Source organism: Tachypleus tridentatus, chromosome 13 (genome assembly GCF_004210375.1).
Source record: "Tachypleus tridentatus isolate NWPU-2018 chromosome 13, ASM421037v1, whole genome shotgun sequence".
NCBI lineage: Eukaryota > Metazoa > Arthropoda > Merostomata > Xiphosura > Limulidae > Tachypleus > Tachypleus tridentatus.
This window is the reverse complement of record NC_134837.1, coordinates 158,158,893-158,180,123: the sequence shown is the minus strand read 5'-3', so window position 1 is coordinate 158,180,123 and position 21,231 is coordinate 158,158,893. Positions and strand designations below refer to the sequence as shown.

General features: G+C 32.0%; 2 long non-coding RNA genes across 2 annotated transcripts; one reads left to right on the top strand and one right to left on the bottom strand.

The window, feature by feature from the left end:
• The first annotated feature begins 459 nt into the window (after window positions 1-459).
• On the top strand, window positions 460-3,471 carry LOC143238699 (uncharacterized). The gene is made up of 2 exons (XR_013020718.1): window positions 460-789; window positions 3,068-3,471. It is a non-coding gene; the product is annotated as an uncharacterized LOC143238699 (long non-coding RNA).
• A 1,041-nt stretch (window positions 3,472-4,512) lies between these two features.
• On the bottom strand, window positions 4,513-7,191 carry LOC143238775 (uncharacterized). Its single transcript, XR_013020752.1, has 2 exons — window positions 7,024-7,191; window positions 4,513-4,709 (listed from the first exon to the last, which is right to left on the bottom strand). It is a non-coding gene; the product is annotated as an uncharacterized LOC143238775 (long non-coding RNA).
• Between the last annotated feature and the right edge of the window lie 14,040 nt (window positions 7,192-21,231).

Here is a 21,231-nt window from a genome sequence, read left to right as displayed (position 1 = left end):
TGAAATCCATATCTGGGGAAAGGGCTCGATTTTGAATAATGTTTACTGAAAGAAAACCGTCCATGTCCTTGATTAGGCCTCTTTTCCTTACAAATTCTGTATTTATATGCAGTACAAAGTAAAAAGAAGATTGATTTGATTGTAACGAGAGTATACTCTGACCTGTTCTGGTGGTTACAACGCTCAAACTTTCAGTCAAAGGAGGATATTATGATGTAATAGTCAATCCCAGTTTTCACTGGTAAGAATAACCCAAGAGGAAGCAGTGGGTGTTGTTGACTAGCTGGTTTTCCTCTAGTCTGACACTACTAAATAAAGGATGGCTCTCGAATAGCTTTGCACGAAGTTCCAAAACTAAAATACTTTGACCTTTGTACCTACCCTCTTGATTCATAACTTACCTCTGGTGCAATTCCACTAATAATCGTGAATCTTTTCGACAAAGTTTTGCGGTATGTCATGTACCTTTTGAAAATTTGTTTCACCAGTCTCCTAATACAAAATTACACCAAAGTTTTCATAGTTAACAGAGTACACATACTCTTTGTAGGGTGTCGTGACGTACTGCATTTGTCTTGAATAGATATATTCATAGAGTCTTCAACAACTGGATCTCTAATCCTGGATATTTCGTTGAAGCAACTTGTATAATTTATTCATAGAGAGAGATCCTTTTTGATTCTTTTGCCTACTATTGCCTGGAACATGTAGACAGCTTTTGTCATTGCCCTTTGTATTTGTGAATTCTTGCCTGTTAAAAGACGTTACAATTTTCTTCTCATGTCTGAGGTATGACTTTTATTACGAATCTCTTTCTCGTTAGTTCTAGACTGCCAGGTTGATCTATATGATTTTGATCCCACTGTTTAACTCTCTAATTACTAATGGAGTATGTTACAGTATAGATTACCATGCCATATGATTTTGATCCCACTGTTTAACTCTCTAATTACTAATGAAGTATGTTACAGTATAGATTACCATGCCATATGATTTGATCCTACTGTTTGACTCTATAACTATTAATGGAGTATGTTAGAGTATAGATTACCATGCCATACGATTTGATACTGCTGTTTAACTCTCTAATTATCAATGGAGTATGTTAGAGTATAGATTACCACACCATAATATTTTATCCTAATGATTGAGATAAGATTGAGAGAAAAAAAGACATTTAAGTATTCCAAAAGAAAGTTTTGCCACAATACCAGTGTTATCTTCCCAAAAAATACACTACAAAAAATAGTGTAATAGGAGAGAAAGGCAAATCTTTTTTCTTTATAAGGAAGTCATGAAATAACTGTGTAAAAAGATGCTACACTTTTGATAAAGCGTTTTGATAAATTTCCATGTAGTGTACCATCTTCGTTACTATCTTTATAGACACAGGTTTTACTATCTGGTTAATCTTACGGCATTGAGATCTTTAACAGAATAACAACCATAAAGAGTTCAGGAATTTGACCATCCTACTAAAAGAGATCTATAGTGAAGGGATTTTAACGTTTTGTCAACATGACGAGGGGCGTGATTATCATTTTGATGTGAGACCTTCTCATTACATGAAACATTACACCGTATTCTCATGCTGCTCTACCGTTTGTCAATATGTAATTGTGGATTATCGTTACAAATGTCCCGTATTACTCTCCACAGTTCAGCTAAGCCTTTTAATTAACTTTCTCAGTTTTTATATGAGCCTATTCAGCGTAACACATGTTAATTATTAAATCCAAACCATTGTTGTGAATATTCCATTGATCCATTTTTCTCTATCCCATCAAACAAAATGTATTTCATCCTTTCTAGATTATTCGATATAGAATGCACCTGCTAAAAGTACACGTTTCTAACTTTGGTCATCTCGTTGTGTGTGTTTCAACGTCCACTTAAAACCTTTCATCCTGGTAGTTTTGTAGTGGCTATACACCCATTTGGATTACTTCGTACTAAATGTGTATCTTACTGTTGTCAATATTACCTTCATCCTTGTATTTCAGTGTGGATTAAACTATCAACAGTTCCACGAAAAGCTTGCTATTTCTCTGTGCCAACCACATTGTAATTATCCTGTTAAAGACCGCCCTTCAGTTTCTGTTAAAGTTTGATCTCTAGTGTCTGTGGTTCGTTATCAAGTGAAACTATCTTTCCTTCTATTTTATAACACACTACAATTGTAATCTGCTTTTTTTTGTGAGATTATACAGGGTGTTCAGAAAGTCACTGTGCAGTTTTGAAAGCAGCGATAACAGCATTCATTCAGTCTATTTCAAGCCATCAACTGATAGCGGTGTTTAGAAACAAAATAAGAAGGATCCAAACCTGTATTGATGCCAACGGGGGTCACTTTCAACATTTTTTGTAATTGTCATTCATATTTACCTCCTGTATTCTATATTGAAACATGTCTGTTAATAAATATACAAGCGCACAGTGACTTTCCGAACACCCTGTATTTCTAATAAATATTGTGCTGTGTGTTATTGTTGTTTCTGTTTTGTCTCAGATATTTCTATAAATCTCTAAATTTTATGTAAATTTGTAACTCCCGCGTGAGCCTAGCATGGCCAGGTAGTTAAGGCACTCGACTCGTAATCTGAAGATCGTGGGTTCGAATCCCCATCACACCAAACATGCTCGCCCTTTCAGTCGTGGGCACGTTATAATGTTACGGTCAATCCCACTATTCGTTGGTAAAAGAGTAGTCGAAGAGTTGTTGGTAGGTGGTGATGACTAGCTGCCTTTTCTCTAGTCTTACACTGCTAAATTAGGGATGGTTAGCGCAGATAGCCCTCTTGTAGCTTTACGCGTGAATTGACAACGAACACATTTTTGGCTATTTCTGTTTTCAGATTTCATCATTATTACGTATATTATATATAGATAGTATATAAATATATTTAATACTTCCCATTTTTGTGACGTTTATGAATTATAATGAAGGTTCTGGTAAAACGAAACAACGGTGTTATCGTTTAGACGAAATCTGTGAAAAACAAAACAGTTTTGGTAGCGTCGTACAGTGTTTTATAATTACATATTTGTTCATCTTCTTTGTAACCAGAATCTTCCATCAAATGAAGTCATCATCATGAAGGTGGATCCTACATTCTCGTCGACTTTCGAACTTCTTGTTTTTTGTTTTTTTTACTTTAGATATGTGACAATTTGTCAAATGTATTTTGTAGCTATATTGAAACCAATGTTACAATTATGGACACGTTAAAGTAACAAGGAAAGATTAAATTCTCTAAAGAAATCAGATAAAAAGAATATTATTGTTTTAAAATTATGGACACGTTAAGTAACAAGGAAAGACTAAATTCTCTAAAGAAATCAGATAAAAAGAATATTATTGTTTTAAAATTACTTTTATACTTTTATGTAATAATTTGAATATTTTAAAATGCAAAGAATTATTTATTCTTAAAATTGTGTAATGTACGTACAATAAAGAAATCAAATTTTGATGTTTTTGTGAACATTTATCACTTTTTAACCACGTTAAATCCAAGTTAAACAGTGCTACAAGTTATATGTCTCGTCTTTCAAACATTGGAACGTATTATGTACACTTACAAACGTAATGACCGACAAGAGCCAGCTGAACTGTAGCGTGACCAAACGTTTTGTCTTTACTCCACTTACGAGTTAAAAGTTACCAAAAAGTTACCCAACATCTTGTCCAGTAGCCGTAATAAACAACTTAAGAGATAGTTTGAGTTCAGTCGTAGTAAAGTGAAAAGAACAATTAATTTCAGTATTTATTTTGTTGACCCAAACTCTGGAAGAACTTGGTACTTACCAGAATTATACGAAAAGGGCTCTCTGAGAGTACTGCTAATCACCTTTAAGTCAGTCACTTGGCCACTAGTTTATAAGAGAGAACTTCTTAGCTACTACTTTACAAGACAGAACAATTTTTGGATACTAGGTTACAAGACAGAATACTTCTTGGCCATTAGGATACAAGACAGAACACTTTTTGGCCACTAGTTTACAAGATAGAAAATAGAATGGATATATACTTCCGAGTCTCATACCAGTAAACGTTTAAAGTGGTGGTGGTGGTCAAAGAGAACCTGGTATTCTTTTTTTATAATTTAATACATGATTTACCATGTATGGCCTACAGAACGCTGTGAGGTTGGTAAAAGAAAGTGTCTATGATGTACTTTGTGACAGAATCGTAGGCTCCTATAAAAATCAAACAAAATGTGAAAATGAAATATAAAGTTAAAATTTACATACAATTAAAGGAAACTGGTGTTTATCTTGAAAAGTTAATTTAATTTGTTCAATGGTTTTATAATTTGTGTTATTTACGATAAGCTAAACTGACTCCTGTAGATTTTATACAATTTCAGTCTCAAAATTCAATTGATACAAGTGCACAAAATGTTATTAACACGCACTAAATACTTCACCATGTTGAAGCTGATAAAAATAACTAACGAATTATTTAGATAACACCATACCCTCTTTACTTTTTTTATCGGTGGATCTTTATCATTACATTGCTCTGCGTAGAAAGTAAACGCGAACCAAACCTGCTATAAAATATTAAGTAACTTTGAAAACAAATTTACAAACCCTTGAGTATCCTCCGAGTTATGGTCGTTACAACCGTCGATACAGTTTCGCTGGTGCCATTGTTGTAATGCAACACTACAAGCGTGTCTCCAACGTTAACTTCAGAAGCATACCTAGAAATGTGATATACAATACAATATTTTTTCCTTAATAATAGATATAGATTATCATAACAACGTGTATAATATTTATTGGATTTTAAGTCATTTTTAACACGTCGCATAGAAACCTAAATTAACTTAAGTGTTTGAATACTATTACGGCATTGTGTCTAATTTATTATTCGCTATTATACAATAGTTTTACTTAATCAAAACTTATCATCACACTTTGGGTCTGTATACAAAAGAAATACAGTAACGATTTTCATAACGGCGATGAGTGTATAATATTCATGGATTTAAAAAAACATTTTAACTCATCACATCTACGTACTTCGTTTGTTTATTTGCAGTTAAGCACAAATCAACACAAGGGACTCTCTGGTATTAAAATTTCTAAAATAAATTACACTGCACAAAAAAGTTTTGCTTCTTGAACACTGTTGGGTGTTCCTTATAGATTTTTGGCTGCTGATCACAAAAATCACATCCAAATGTACCAATCACGTTCTGTTTCATCGAAATCTTCAGTTTTGCTACAATGCAAAAACGATATCAGGGCAACTGGAATCCATCAATGCTTGCTGACTACTGTTGAACACTGCAACGTGATGCACTGGACACTGAATACAAACGAAAATCAGGAGCAAAACACTTTTAATTATGTTGAACTTAATAGCGTATTAGAAACATAAACACAATTGAATACGTTATTGCCGATAAACAGTTAACTGTCTATTTCTCAGAGTTCCTACGTGATGAAGCAAAACCAAAACTATATTTGTACATACCCACCAGGTACCTGTCACAATCAGCAAAAACTTTTCAGGAAGCAAAACTTTTGAAACAAATTGTTGTGCAGTGTTATTTTAATAGAAGAAATCAATCGTATAAGATAATATTTTTGTGTTATGTTTAGTACATTACCTTTCTATGACACAGTATCTACATATTATGTTTCCCTTGTTTTGTTTCGTTTTGTTTTAATAATTTGTATCAAGCTTTCAAAGAAGTCCACAAGAAAAAAGATAAAAGATACAGATTTCATTGTTATTTTAACATGAGTTTAAAAGTCCATTTAGTGCTCAGGACTTGATGAAATTAATGGATAAACTATTCCGTTTTGCCACTAACATATTTTTTTAAAATACCTACTATTGTTTCACTTTATTATTTTATCTTTGTTTAGTAAGAAATATGTGTTTTAATACACTAGTAATATAAAATATGTTTTAATACACTAGTAATATAAAATATGTTTTAATACACTAGTAATATAAAATATGTGTTTTAATACACTAGTAATATAAAATGCTTCTAAATACATTTTTTGTCCATTCTTCTACCTAGGCAAAAGTTATTTTGCATATTTAAAAAAAAAATCTACACATGAGTAGTATATAAAGATGAATTAATATGGCTCAGCGGTATGGCTGCGGACTTACAACGCTAAAATCTGGGTTTCGATACCCGTAGTGGGCAGAGCACGGATAGCTCCTTGTGTAGCTTTGTACTTAATTCACAACTACAATAAACTGATAAAATTTTCTTTGTTAAGAACCTTTGGCATGATAACAATTTTGCATTATTTATACGTTTACAAGGTTGTCTGAAATTGTTAATCCTTTTCTTATCAGCGAAGATGTTTCATTTAGCCACTATATTATCTGACGATTAGCAAGTAAAATTCACAAGTAAAAATAATACAAGTTTAATATCCCCGCCCGCTTCCTGTTTTCAGCCGTCTCTTCCCACGTTTTGGTGATTCTTTTTTTTTCCTTTTTGAATCATCGTTTTTTCTGGCATACAAAGAAACAAAGAAGATTTCTGAATAAATAATTAGATGAACATAGTTGATTTATTTTGCCCTTTGTTTTAAATGTTGCATTGTTTTGATGAAGAAAATATAACAAAGAAAACTTCTGTTTGACATGACCCTTTGAAAATAAACAAGAATCATGTACAAAATCATTTCAAACCTTTTTTCAACGTAATGATCCAAAACAAAGACCTTCTCTTTTATTTTTTCCGAAACATCGGACGCTAACCATGTTTTGTTTTGTTTACTTGGTCTAATACTGTTGGAAGAAACTTATAAACTATTAAAGTTTGGACATCAGCTTATCAAAACGATGTACGTTTGCAATAAATTTTATTTTACTACCCATTCAAACCGTCTCCAACTTTTATTTTCTGAAAACTGGGTTCCTCGTCATCACGTTATAAGCCATTGGTTTGTAAAAGACCAATAATACAAATAAATTCATACTAAAGAAAATGTTTTTATACAACAACTCTGAACATTCAAGAAGGAAAACAAATGTACCTGGTAGCTCTGGTTTGAAATGTTTTATTGTGAATAACGAAAATCAGGTGACTACTGGAAAATTTAATAGATACATTAGCAGATGTCGCCAGTTCCAGATATTCGGCATCTCCTCGTGGACGGCGATCAAGAAACGCTACCACTTTGCTGGACATCACTGTACCATCATCTGTCACTAAGAAAATTGATAAAGGAGAGTTGAACAACAATAAATAAATGACATTTTTAGAAGGGGTGATAAAATTTATAAAACTTTTGTTTTATTACCTAAATTGTTAGTTCAATTTCGGTTTTGTTTTTCTTGGTTTCAGAGTACCTACCAAACTGAACTGTATGTGGACCGCAAGGGTGAAAAAAATCAAGTCATCACGGATTAAATATATATTTGCTGCGATCGCTTTGACAACACTTTATTACAATCAGACCATACTTACAACTTCGCTTTTCGTTTTCATCTTTATCCATTTTATTTAGGTTGTACTTATTACTATAAGAAATTCACTGATACTAATGTAAACATAACATATTGCTGTTTATTGCTACAATGAAGAACGAGAACATGTAGAATATAAAACTAGGTTTTGTATCTTACTGGCATTATTTCATTTTTTTTCACTTTCTTCCTTCGACTTTTTCCAGTGTATTCTTTCTCTCACATCTCTCCCTGTATTTTCTTCTTTTCTTTTTCCGTTGAACTCCCGCCTTTCATAAATTTTCTCAAACCAACTCCAAAGGGTCCTTTTCTTTTCTTATCCTACACCCTTTATTCACTAGATTGTATTATAATGTTTCGTTATTATATGGGTCCTGTAATCTCCTCATCAGCTGAACAAGAAAAGCGACCGCTCACTTTAATCATTTTCTATTGACTTGTAGTGCTATAATCTCCTGATCTCATAGAGACTGATCAAACCCTTGTCGTTTTCTCACCTCTTTCTTCTGACACCTAACTTCTTAACAATGCTTAACCAAAAATTAGTATTTCATTTTCATTATAATCGCCATGACTTTATATGGTTATTTACAGTTTCATTTGAAAATTATTTAACTTTAAAAAACAGTAAAATTTGTGATAAAATCATAAATTGTAAAAAAGTTCAAAATTAATAAATGTCAAATATATTCATGTACAAACAAACATATTCTGCGAGTGGAAATTTTCCTACAATAGTTACTGAATTCATTAGACCAACATGGAGATACTATATTGATAGAAAATTCACCATATTTGCATACAAATGTTAATATATTTGCTGAAATAAATTACAGATCCCTCGTTCTTCGTATAAAAATGGTAGAAGAGCATTTTGGAGTATTGCTTCAAAAACATTATGGAAAAGTCACTGCATTAAGGCCTTTATTGTATTTCCATAAGAGGCGGCTTCCTTATTTTTCAAGCATAGAATAAAAATCTAATTACTGTTCACACAACTTTTAATAAATATTGAATTATTTTTCACACAACTTTCAATAAGTATCAAATTATTGTTCACACAGCTTTCAACATTTAATACTGTAACCTCAAGGACAAAATTTCTTTTGTTAATAAGGTTTGATTTTGGAAGTTATCATTAGTATTGCCACGCCCACCTATGTCAATAATAAATAAAAAACCTGAAACAATAAGAATATTAAGTTGAAAGTAATCTGATTTTTTTACTTATTCAAATATTTTCATTCTTCTTCCTTTATTAGTATTTTCTGGTAGAAAGCTAAAACTTGCTATATTACAACACTTATTCCACATAATGGAACGTAGGTTCTATACGGCCCTTCGTAGTAAAATGTTAATCCTTGTAAAATGGCATCCAACTAGTTACACGTAACAGAATCGCATGACTTATTTGGAGATATTTTTAATTTACGCTCTGTACATTATAATGTCTTATTCACCATCAAGAGTTTCTCAAAAGATAAAGCAATATAAAATTTCATATTCTATAACGAAACTCCTGTCCTTCAGCTTGTAATAAGAAACCACACCAATGATGCAAAATTATGATGGGCGTCGTCATAGCAACTAATCCGGTGGTCGTATAGGAAGTATCTTATAACTTACTGCCGGTTCCTAATGCATCGCATATTTTAATAGATAATTTGATACTATAACCTTAGGAACAAAACACTTCTTTTCTTTAGTGAGATTCGTTTTTAGATTTTATCACAAATATAGTTCGGTCCACCTTCGTCAATGATAAATACGATGGTCCGATACAATACGAACTGTCTTTAGTTTTTTCTATTGTATTGTAATTTCTAAAGATATATATAGATATTATATAACTAAAAGCAATTTTCCAGGTAAAAACAAAACTATATACAAAGAAATTTATAAATAATAAGTCGGTGCATACAAAAGTTTCTTCGACATATTGGCTTTCACTTTACTTTCATACCGTATGACGACCATTAACAAGAGAACTGCGTAGCACGAACATCATTTCACAAAAGGCTTTGGGAGTGAGTGCAAAGAAGGCTGACCTCGCGTGAGGTATCCAGTTCAGTTGTGATATAGCATAATTTGTATTTGTGTTAATCCGTTCTGACTAGAAATCTCTCTCAGAAACTGCCACTTTGAGCCTCTCCAGAGTCTAGGAACGCCCTAGTTACCCTATTCTACAAATAATGCCCTTTATGTGCAGGAGAGGAAAGCATATGGTAGTTTACTACTAAACACTATGGGGTCAACCTTTTACCTCAATTTGTAGTAACGCTGTTTGACGTACGGGCTCGATTTCTAGCCACTATGGAAATAATAACAACTTCAAATTATCCCAACTACAAAATTGAAAAAGAAAAAGCGAGGCCTTCTTCAAAGTTTTATTGACGAATTGGAAAACAACATTTTGGGAAATAGCCCTTCCTCAGGTTTGCAGTAAAAACAAAACACCTTTTATGAGAGATAGAGTGTAACCTATTAAATTGACGAATAAACCTTTAACTTGGAAAGTGTTTCACGTTGTTTAGTTTTTTTCTACATTTTTACTAACACCTTTGTACATGATTATACACATTTGTCTATAAGCTATCCTTATGTTTTAATATACTGAAGTGGTGTACTGTTAGATTTCACTCAGAGGGTATTTTAAATTTCGGTATAAATAAGTTAGTTTAGTTTATTATTTATATATGGTCAGTTCAATTCTTACTATAATGAAATACAGTTTTATTTGATAAATTGTGTTCCACTTTTGTTATAATGCGCATGGTCATTTATTTTTATGGTACTTTCAATGTCCAGTACATCACAGTGATTTAAGTGTTTGCTATAAATTTTCATATTGCCTTTTCTTTTCATTATGTTATATGTTTTTAGCATTAGTTACACTGGAGTCTCTTGATCTTTACCTATCATATGGCGTTTTGAACATATCTTACTAGAAAGATTCGTTGGTAAAGAGTAGCCCAAGAGTTGGCGGTGGGTGGTGATGACTAGCTGCCTTCCCTCTAGTCTTACACTGCTTTTGATAGCTTCTGAAACGGTCTAGTTCCGTGATTTTCAACCTATGATGCAATGACACCAAGAGCCCGCGATCTGAATATCAAGTTTCATTTTCCTTTAAACAATATTGTATTAAATTAGACAAAACTGATGTTTTAATTTAAATTTTCATTAACTCTTTTACTTAATTATGTAAACATTGTGGTGTTTGTTAGTTTTACAGATTTTATGAAGATCAACGAAACTGACTTTGTTTCGTGAAAAAGTTTAAGAACTACCACTCTGGTTAAAGACTTTCATTGTAAATTCTGCATCTTGAAACCACGTTTAAACTTATATCCTTGCAAATAAATCTTTAAAATGTACAATAACCCATTATTGAACATAATGTTATCTCTCCTTATTGTTATTAACAAACAACTAACTTCCGATTTTAAAATAAGAAAAGCGTTCGTTTGCATGTTTACTAAAATATTATATATCTTGGAACCACAAAATTATAGAATTGTCCTACATAAACTTCCTTGTTTTTTGTATATGTGTATATAAGTCAGGAATGCCATCTACCGAGTGGAATGTAATTGCCTCCTCTGTGTTTCATTCCACTTTTTGATTTTAGAAAAGGTATATTTCTATAAAACGTGTAGCTTGCACTATTTGAAAAATATAGGAAACTATATGGGCGGCAGTTATATAAATTCGTTATTAATGAAATCTTCTATTAGAACATGAAAAGTCGCTTCCCTTATATATAGTTGTAAAAAAAACCTATAAAAACTGTAAAAACAGCGATGTGTTAAACCGAAACTTTGCAGACCCAACAAAGCTTCATACCAAATTCGGTGAACGTCCATATACAGGGGATTAAGTAATTCTTAGAAACACAAAAGTGCCCATAAAAACTGCAAAAAAAAAAAAAAAAAAAATATGAAACCGAAACTTTCCACTGATCTTATTAACCCCCACACCAGTTTGGTAAAGATTCATTAGGAGATGTGAGGTAGTAGCAAAATTGTCAATCAGAACCTTAAAATATAAAATGCAAAACGGAAAATTTGTATCTCTCTCTCTAAGGACATAAAAAAATCTCTATATCAGATTTGATGAAGATATATTCACAGGGTACGAAGTAGTGGTAAAAAGTGCAAGAACGCAAAAATGTTATAAAAACCTTAAAATAAAAAACAGAAAGTTTGTTGCTCATTAAAATTTATAAAGACATAGATATCTATCTGTGTACCGGACATTATTTTACGTTTGCATATTTTTTACGTATCTAACTATTCAGGGATTTGAAAATGGTATATTGTCTCAAACATAGCAGCTCGTTCATAAGCAAAAATATATTCGTAAGTACATACTACTTAAAAACTTGGCCTCACGAAACATCTTCACCAATAAAACAAACTAATAAATGGGATCTTGCTTTACAGTACATTCCTTGAAGCCTGAACTGTGTTGAAATACAGTGTATTGATTTAATCAACATTTAATATAATTTTGAAAGTAATCTGTATAGTATAAATAACACAGAATTTCGCACTAAAATTTTAATCGGCACATCACTACAGAGACAGAAAGAAAGAGCAATCGTATTATTATGCTACATAAAGGAAAAACAATTTTGCTAGAAGTAGACTCTTTATGCAAGTTTTTCTTCCAGCAAAAAGTTATTTTTTTGAAAATCCAGATCTTCAAATAAATACTAGCTGTGATCAATATTATCCAACCAATTAAAACAAGAAGTAAAATGATTTTGTAATAAAACTTTTAAAAAGTTAGGTTGAAATTTATTATTAATAGGTAAAGATTTATAATACGTTCAAATGTTATTGTGTTCCCAGGTGTTTTAAGTTCTGTCTGTATTGTAAATTATATCAGTCTAAAACATTTTGACTTTATTCTAGTGAAGTAAATAAAAATAGTGTTCGCTTCTTACCACTAGATGGCGTATACATATCTTGGAACAAGTCCAAGATGTAGTTTTTCAGTTGACACTTGGTATTGTGCTTTTCTTTTAGGAAGAGTCGTTTTCCCCAAGTTGGTAAATCTGGAACAGTTGCTAAACACAAAACGATCATTGGCCATTTCATTAACGTGTGATAAAGCGCCATTATTGTTATCTCTTTCTTTAAATGAAGATTTCACTGATTTTTGAGAACTTTAAAAGAGGAATCTTTTCAATTCCTCAAGATGATGACGAAAAACAGATGTCTTTCTTTGACTGTAAACTAAAATATTTTTAATGTTACATAAAAATGTTTCAAGTCATTCAAACGAAGTCAATTTATGGATCAATTTTAAAACGATTGTGGTAAGTGTAAATTAATGTACCTTTGCGATGAACCTGCTGTGATTGAGAAAATCGACCTTTCTTGTGTCTAGATGCACAATAACGTGAAAAGTTAGGCAACAAACCACTAAATAATATGATGCATAATCAATATTTCTTTATACTTACATATTTTTCTAACGGACCAATCGCAACCTAAAGACTGCCCATTCAATAAGCATGCGCACTACAAACAGTTTTCACTCTCTAAGTTATGAAGCCGTTCTGTAATTATGCTTCAATTAAAATTTTAATAAAGATATCTTTTATATTTCGTTAAAATCAATTACCTTCTCTTGCTTAGTCCTCTGCTGATAATTATGGTATTTAATATACTACATTATTGGTGACATTTTTACAAATGGAATTGCTCCCTTGGTATTTTCTTAACCACTTTATTAGTAAAAACAAAACAAAAATACAGCGCGAAATACCAGAATTCAGCTCTCAAATGTTAAAGTTCATTATTCCATCTACATATTGTGGTGCATAATAGTTGTCAACTATAATTTTAGCTTCCATACACAGAGCTTCGACCACAGAGAGGCGGATGGTTACAACAACTGACAGTGATTATCCTCATCTAAATGTTGCAGTTTTTCCACTGAAATCTCATTATAAATAGGATGTTAATAATAAAATAGTGTATTTTGTATTTTATACCATTGTCATTAATGCGCTAAATAACTGATATTGTGGTGACATGATTATAAAGGCATCATGGAAAATACTTCATTTTTTTACATCAGAAATCAAAATGTACATGGAGCAAATATACACATATATTAATGTAAAATATACATTTACTCATATTTCTCATGCAATTTATACGTATTGCCTGTATATGTATCATACATATGTGGAATTTTTGCATAATGTACATCATTTATTCTATGTATAGCAGCATCCAGTTTGAGTAAAACTATGTTTATGTTTCTAAACAACGACATTTGCTTATCTTCTGTGACAGATGTAGAGTGTTAGTGGAATTTGTCTTTCAATCATATAGGCATGTGAACCTAATATATATCTTCAGATTAAATATGCAGGTTGTATCCTGTGGAAATTACTGAAAGAAACTAGTTACATATGGTTTAGAGCCCCTTCCCCAGTAGTACAGCAATATTTCTGCGAACTTATAACGCTAGAAACTGGGTTTTAATATCCGTGGTGTGCTACTTAGTGTAGCTTTGTACTTAACTACAAATAAAAAAAACCATATTTCTTTTAGAAATGTGTTCAAGTCATGCAATACAATATATATATATATATATACGAGCATATTTGCCCCTGTGTAAACACACACTAAGTGGTACTTCATCATAGGGTCAAGTTGTTCATCAAACAGCTCAAAAGAGTTGCACTTACATTAAATATTCACACAAAAATAAAAATTATGATGATGCTCTTACTAAAAACATCATATTTTATATATGACATTATATCAATAAATATTTTATTGTTACAAAATATCAAGCAATCCATCTAATGTTTTAACAAAAACTAAAAACAAAGTGTTTGATTAGATTTATATGACTATGAAATAAAACAGTGGTGAAGACCGAATCATCTTATAAATGTTGTATTTTGATTGGCTGATCCACAAAGTGAAATCCTTGTTGCGAGGCTAGTTTTAATGGCAAAATAAAATTATTTGTGAGCTTTCCTTTCATTATTTCTTGGTGTTCTGGTTGGATAGCTTCAAAGAGAACAGAAGTGTCAGAAAGACTAGGGTTTCTGCTGGTAGACCAATATTTTGGTCAAGGCATTGGTGAGTTGAACTTGTGCTTCTCTGTCACGAAATTGATTCTGATCTCTTCTAACTGCATCTTGGGTAGAAATTTGACATTATTCTATATTTCGGATTTGTTCCTGACTTCTCCTCAGTAGATCTTGCTTCATAACTTTGTTAGAAAAATTATCTCTTTCTTGCTCTTTCTTTTTGTGACTTGCATCCTAACGTTTCATTTTCTTTCTCAAAGTTTCAAATTTTCTCCGTAATAAGTCACTCTCACGTTTCGCAATTTTTGGCATCGTAATTTTTTTATGTTTTGATGACTTTATACTCAAATAGAAACAAAATAAAGTTCTATTGCTTACGAACATAGAGTTACTACAAAATTCCTGCAAATTTATACGCAACGAACTCCGTACGAAGGACCTGAGATTCCTTTAGTTACAGAACAATTTAATTCATAGCATACTTTGGATTCTCCATCAGAAAAAAACCTTTACTCTGAAATATCACGATGATTCTTCACTAGAAAGACTAACTTTGATATTCTGTATTAAACTCACTTTACCGTAACTTTAGAAATTTTATTTTTAAAGAATAATTATTTTGTTGATAACAATTAATGCATAAAATTAATATTCATTATTACAAAAAAAAGAAGCTCAATTTCTTCATTAAGAAAGCGATTTAGGAAAAAATATTATAAAAATATATTTTTTTAAATTTGAGCAAAGCTACACGAGAGGTATCTGCGCTAGCTGTCCCTAATTTAGCAATGTAAGACTAGAGTGAAGGTAACTAGTCATCACCACCCACCGCCAACTCTTGGGCTACTCTTTTACTAACGAAAAGTTGGATTGACCATCACATTATAACGCCTCTACGGCTGAACGTGCGAGCATGTTTGGTGTGACGGGGATCCGAACCCGCAATGTGGAGATTGAGAGTCCAGCTCCCTAACCATCTCACCACACTGGGCCTTTTTCTAAAATATCGGATTTTACAATCTCGTGTACTTTCACGTCTGTAACTTTCACCTTATTCTAACCTATTTCTGCAGAGAAAAATAAATCATGGATTAGACAGATGTTACTGATGTGTTGGTAATGCGAGGACGAAACACAACTTAATATCATGTTTGTAAAATCGTGGAGAAAAGCAAGTGATTCCTCATTTTCAGTTATTTTTGTTTCTACAAATTTTACAGTAAAAACGATGAGTAGCCATGAATGGTATCTCGTCCATACATTCATACAAAGCACAACAATTGTTTTAAAATGGAACCAGTAAGAATTATATTCTACGTGAACTACGTGAATTTTAAACGAAGTTAATTTGGGTTTCACTCTAAATATTAACTAAATATCATGGCTACGAATAGTCACAAGTAATATACGTGTGCTATATAACAATCGTGGTCAATAAAGCCTGCTAAAATATGATGAAGCATCCAGCAAAATCAACTGTTTCTGGACAAAGAATACCTTTAAAATCATGGTGTCCAATACGGTCACCACTCCCTACATTTGCGAAACGGCTATTGACCTGTGACGAATTGGTGCTTTACGTTTGCTACATTTTTTTAAAAAATATATAGTTAATTACATCAATAAATAATTGAAAACACCACTAGGTATTTTTCTACACCTCTCTCTATATAAAAACACAGTCAATTTGTTTTTGTCATGTGGCAAAAATATTAACACATTCTCCACAACTTTGACGATTGTGTTCGACACCACTACTTTAACTATAGAAACGTAGTATTACGAACGGCATAGTTATCATTATCAAATTTGAAAGTTTCATTTATTTTAGTTAAGCTGATTACTTACGTAAAATACTCAGATACGTAAAACATCAGCGACTAGAAGGTTAAACACAAAAGTAGAAAACCCTATGATCCGATCTCTCTCAAAACGTTCATAGCTCTTCATAAGAAACAAATACTGTAATGTCTTGTTTTCTAAAATTCATATCATGGTGTTTCAACTCAACGCTGACAGCAATTTCTGAATTTATCTAACAAACATAATGTGGATCTTTGCTGTCTAAAGATGGCCTAATGTATTTAACTTCTTAACAGAAGATTTCGCAAAGATTTTATAAGTGCATGATTACAACAAAAACCCCAAAACAGATGAAAATCATAACACACTAAATTATTTTATCTCCTATATTAGATTTACAAATAATTCTTCAAAATTAACTATGAACTATATAACGTGATAAGAAAGAAAACAATGAGAATAATATATTAAAGTATTTATATATATGTAATGTTTGAGTTGTTTTTTACTAATAAAGACAGTTTGTTAAGCATCTCTCGACTGAAAAGTTTGAAGAGCAGATTAATAGCACTTGTGGTACTTAATTTCCAAAAGTTCACATAAATATCATCAATTCGCGGTAGGTGAAAGACCACTCAAATACCAAACACGTAAAATACAATTCATTTGAATATTTTCGCATTCAATTTTATAAATTCCAAATTTATCCGTTAATTGTACATCAGGTTTTACTATTGCATAAACTTTGTTTCATTTTATTTATCGGTTTAAAGATAAAGTAAAACATTTGTTCTTGTTTTTTTATTTTAAATAAATCAGTAGTTAGACCAGAAATATATGGTAAAAGTAAATATTCATTTTTTATTTTATCATAACTTAGTTTCGTCATAATACCTTGATCTGTTGTTTCCACATTAGTGAGTTTGTTAACTGCTCTATCTACAAAACTTGGGTAAAATTCTATTTCAACTGTTATATATTTTACCTAAAACAAATCGTTTTAAAAACATCTCGTTTTGTGCATATTCTAAAAATGTTATTAATATAATTGTAAAATACAAACACTTTTTGTGTTTCTGTATGACCTGATTTCTAGTGTGGTAGCATAAGAGCAGAAAGAGGTTTCTCGTGAATAGATATTTCTAAAATAGTCCTGTTCATTCCTTTTTACAATAAGTTTAAAGAAGGTAAACTATTATCTTTCCCAATTTCATGAGTACATTGTAACGAAGCTTCTATACTACTCAGATAGTTTGCAGATTCTGTTAACGCCTCAATACTATATTTCCAGTGGCGGCGCCAAGATATTTTCGCTGGCGGCTGGCTGAGTGGGGCTGAGGTAAACTGTGGAGGGCTTCCCAAAATGCCATCAATATGAAGTATAGATGGTAAATTATAATAATGTAAATACCAAGGTACATTTCAGAAAGGTGTGCTATTTTGAACTGTGTTTTCAATCCAGTTTTCATTGGAAACTCATACTCTGATTAATAATTCATTATTACAAATTAGAAATAATCTGTTTATGAAAATATGCGTATATGTAAAAGAGGAAGTTCACCTAAATTCCACCCAAGGTAATACATAACAATAAAGAAAATTAAGATTAGTTTAGATTGAACATTTAATATACCATTAAGAGTAAAGCTACAAATCAAAAGAAATATAACATAAAAACATAGTTTACATAGCAAAACGAATTATCCCCTGTGAAGTTAATACACTCGGAGGAAAAGTAAGTTCTCTATCAGGCTAACTATCTTTCATCATGTTGTGTTTATAGTCAATATTACTTCAAAACAATGCGCCTGTTCTGGTGATTGGCAGCAAATGTGTCTATACACATGGTACATCATGGTCAGTGGCTCGGTGATCATACGCTTAAGACGTTCGAGCCCTTAAACAAAGCAAACCCGCGGCCTGGATATTGAATGGTCATAGTAGCACCAAACCAAAATGTCTAAATTGCAGTTGACCTTCACAGAAAGGCTGGTTTCTTCATAAGTTCACATTATTCATACAGACCAAACTGTGATTGTGATACTGTTCTTATTATCATAAATGTGACAAGCACCTGTTACAATAATGTAACTACTACATTACATTAAATTAGGCACTTCTAGTTAGCCCAATGACAATTTCAAAATTAATTCTAGAATTGTTTAGAAATATCATTTGGTCAGTTAACATGTAAGATTATTATCTAATCGTAAGTATAACATTAATTGGATTGTAAGTCACAATTGTAAGTGTATGCTACAATCATCAGTACAATTTTGGATGGCTGATATACAATGCAAAATGATCTCACAGAGGACACAACACCGGCTAAATGCTTCATAGTTTTGACCTATACACAATACACTTATACATGCATGCTATGTTTTACTTTTCAATAAAAGATAAATGAAATTAATGGGTAAATACCTGTGAAACCTTTGGTTTATCAAGTAAAATCCCTGATGATCTGTTGTAACTTGAAATCAACATGGTTGTCTAATCTTCGTCAAAGCTCAAGATAGAATGGCATTACACAGGGAGCGGCAATACAGCACATGAGTTTCAGTGCATTCAGTACGTTGCTATGGGAGGCATAACACATACTTCCGTCTTAATGAAGACGTTGAGTTCTACAGATCTATGTCTCTTTGATGTTAATTGTTAAGCAACAACGACGATTGTGTTTTACATATTTTATGAATATATGTAGGTAATGTGTCACCTACATACCATATCCAAATATCTGGTTATATTTTACATCGTTTATAACTTTTACTTCAAATGTCTTTATATATAAATCACATAATAATAATGAAAGTGGAGCTTCGATTGCCAACCCTTCATTTGATCGACATTGTTAACTTGAAAAAAAAAACTGGTTTCTAACACATACCATTGTTAAATTTATTATATCTAGAATTTCAACTGCATGAGTTATATTTTGGAACACCGTACTTTCAAAACATTTAATTGCATCCTCAACTGGAACTTTTATAAACAATGATAGTACATCAAATCATACAAACAAATCACCCGTATTAAATTTCATGTCCTTGACTTTTCTACAAATTCTATAGCATTTTACCTTTTTTATATCTGAAATTAAAATACCTCAGAGCTATGTACTTAGCTATAGTATTACATATGACGATGTACCCATAATCGATATAATTTGTTTAAAACTGTCATTATTTTGTGTATTTTTAGGAGTGCATAAAATCTCTCTCCATCTGTTTTAAACATAAACAGATTTTAACATTTGCTTTTAGTAATTCGTAGTATATGTTTGTAGGGTTGTGTAACTGGCAGGCTGGGAGGCTTAGACATTGGAGTTAACTGTTACTACTAATCACAATGTATTTATGTATTTGACATTTCTCGCTTTCTGTATTCCTCTGTTATTCTTCATGATAAAAACTGAAAATCTGCATATTCACACAGTTCATCATAAGCCTAATAGAACGTTCTGCTTCTCCTGTAGCTCTTAGTCTCAAAATATCTATTTTTTGAATTTTGATCCAACAAGATATTCTAGTAGCTTCATTTCAAGCACATATAACATTTTCGGCATCCTCGTGAAACAACGGTATTGAGCTCGTGAAGTGAGTAGTGCCACTTGAACCTAATTATATGGGTTGATCTGCCACAGCTTCTACATTAGTAGTAGCCCGTTTATCAATCCTAGAAGGTGCACCACCTGTAGTAGCCATATTCACTTATTTAATATCACTTACGCTACTTATAGTTCCTTACACTAATTTTTATATTTTTCTTCTTTCTTTACCCTAATCAATTTGTCGTCTGTTACTTTAAAAATCCTTAAAGACTGCGACAGGCAGGTCAGGAGGCTAGCTGTTGGAATTCGACTATTATTACCAGTCAAAATTTATTTATATTAAGTGAGAATTGTAGTGGCGAATGAAGTGCACAAGAATTAATTGGAGAAAGTTTACAGTTAAAGTAAAGAATCTCACTTTAAGACTATGATCAAAATACTGAAACACTTTTAATGCACTTCTCACAACATTCTTTACTGCAATCAATTCGTCAAATGACTTGGATTAAACTAACAAAATTCTTTTAGCATAACTATAGAACGTTCCTGAATTATATTTCCAATGTAACTGCGAAAATGAGTTGACCACTTGTTAACTATGATAGTTGATGGTATGGGAGATAGCATTATGTTACTTACAGAAACTATGAGTATCTCCATTACAAGGGTAATCAGTCATCTTTTATCTGGCTGAATCTTCTTTCTTTAATAACTGTAACTGACTGCTACAACGACTAGCGAGTCTTCTGCTGCTTTCTCTGGCTTCTTATTCTCTACTGCCCTTTCTTCTGGACTCTCCAACTGACTTCGAGCCTCAAACATGGGTTTGTATACTAAACTATTCTGGTATTCTTACAATCTTCCAAACAGTGTACACAACCACCCGCAAGTAGATCTGACATTTAATTGGTTATTTTGCCTTGATCGTTTCATCATTCTCAAAGCAAGAACAAAAAAAACTTATTCATTGGTTGCAGGTAAAGTCGGTAAATCGGCAGCCTTCTCACTTGTATCCTTACACACATTCTTTATATGGATACTGCATCAAAGTTCCGACTTATTCCTTTCTCGGCAACTTTTAAGCACAATAATATAAACATTCACCGTAGCTTCACAGTGGTGCCACTCTGTAGATGATGATTTAATTCCTCATCTCTAATGAGGTATTCTTGACCTTTCTCATGACCTCAATAACGTTCTTTGGAAAATAGTGCAAAATAAACGTTTCTCAATACATCTTTCTTCTAAGTCAATTGTCATTATATAATCATTTTATGCCTTTGTGAGCATGTACCACTCTTCTCCATATTGCATATAATTGCTCAATACTTGAAGCATGTGAAATTCCCAGAG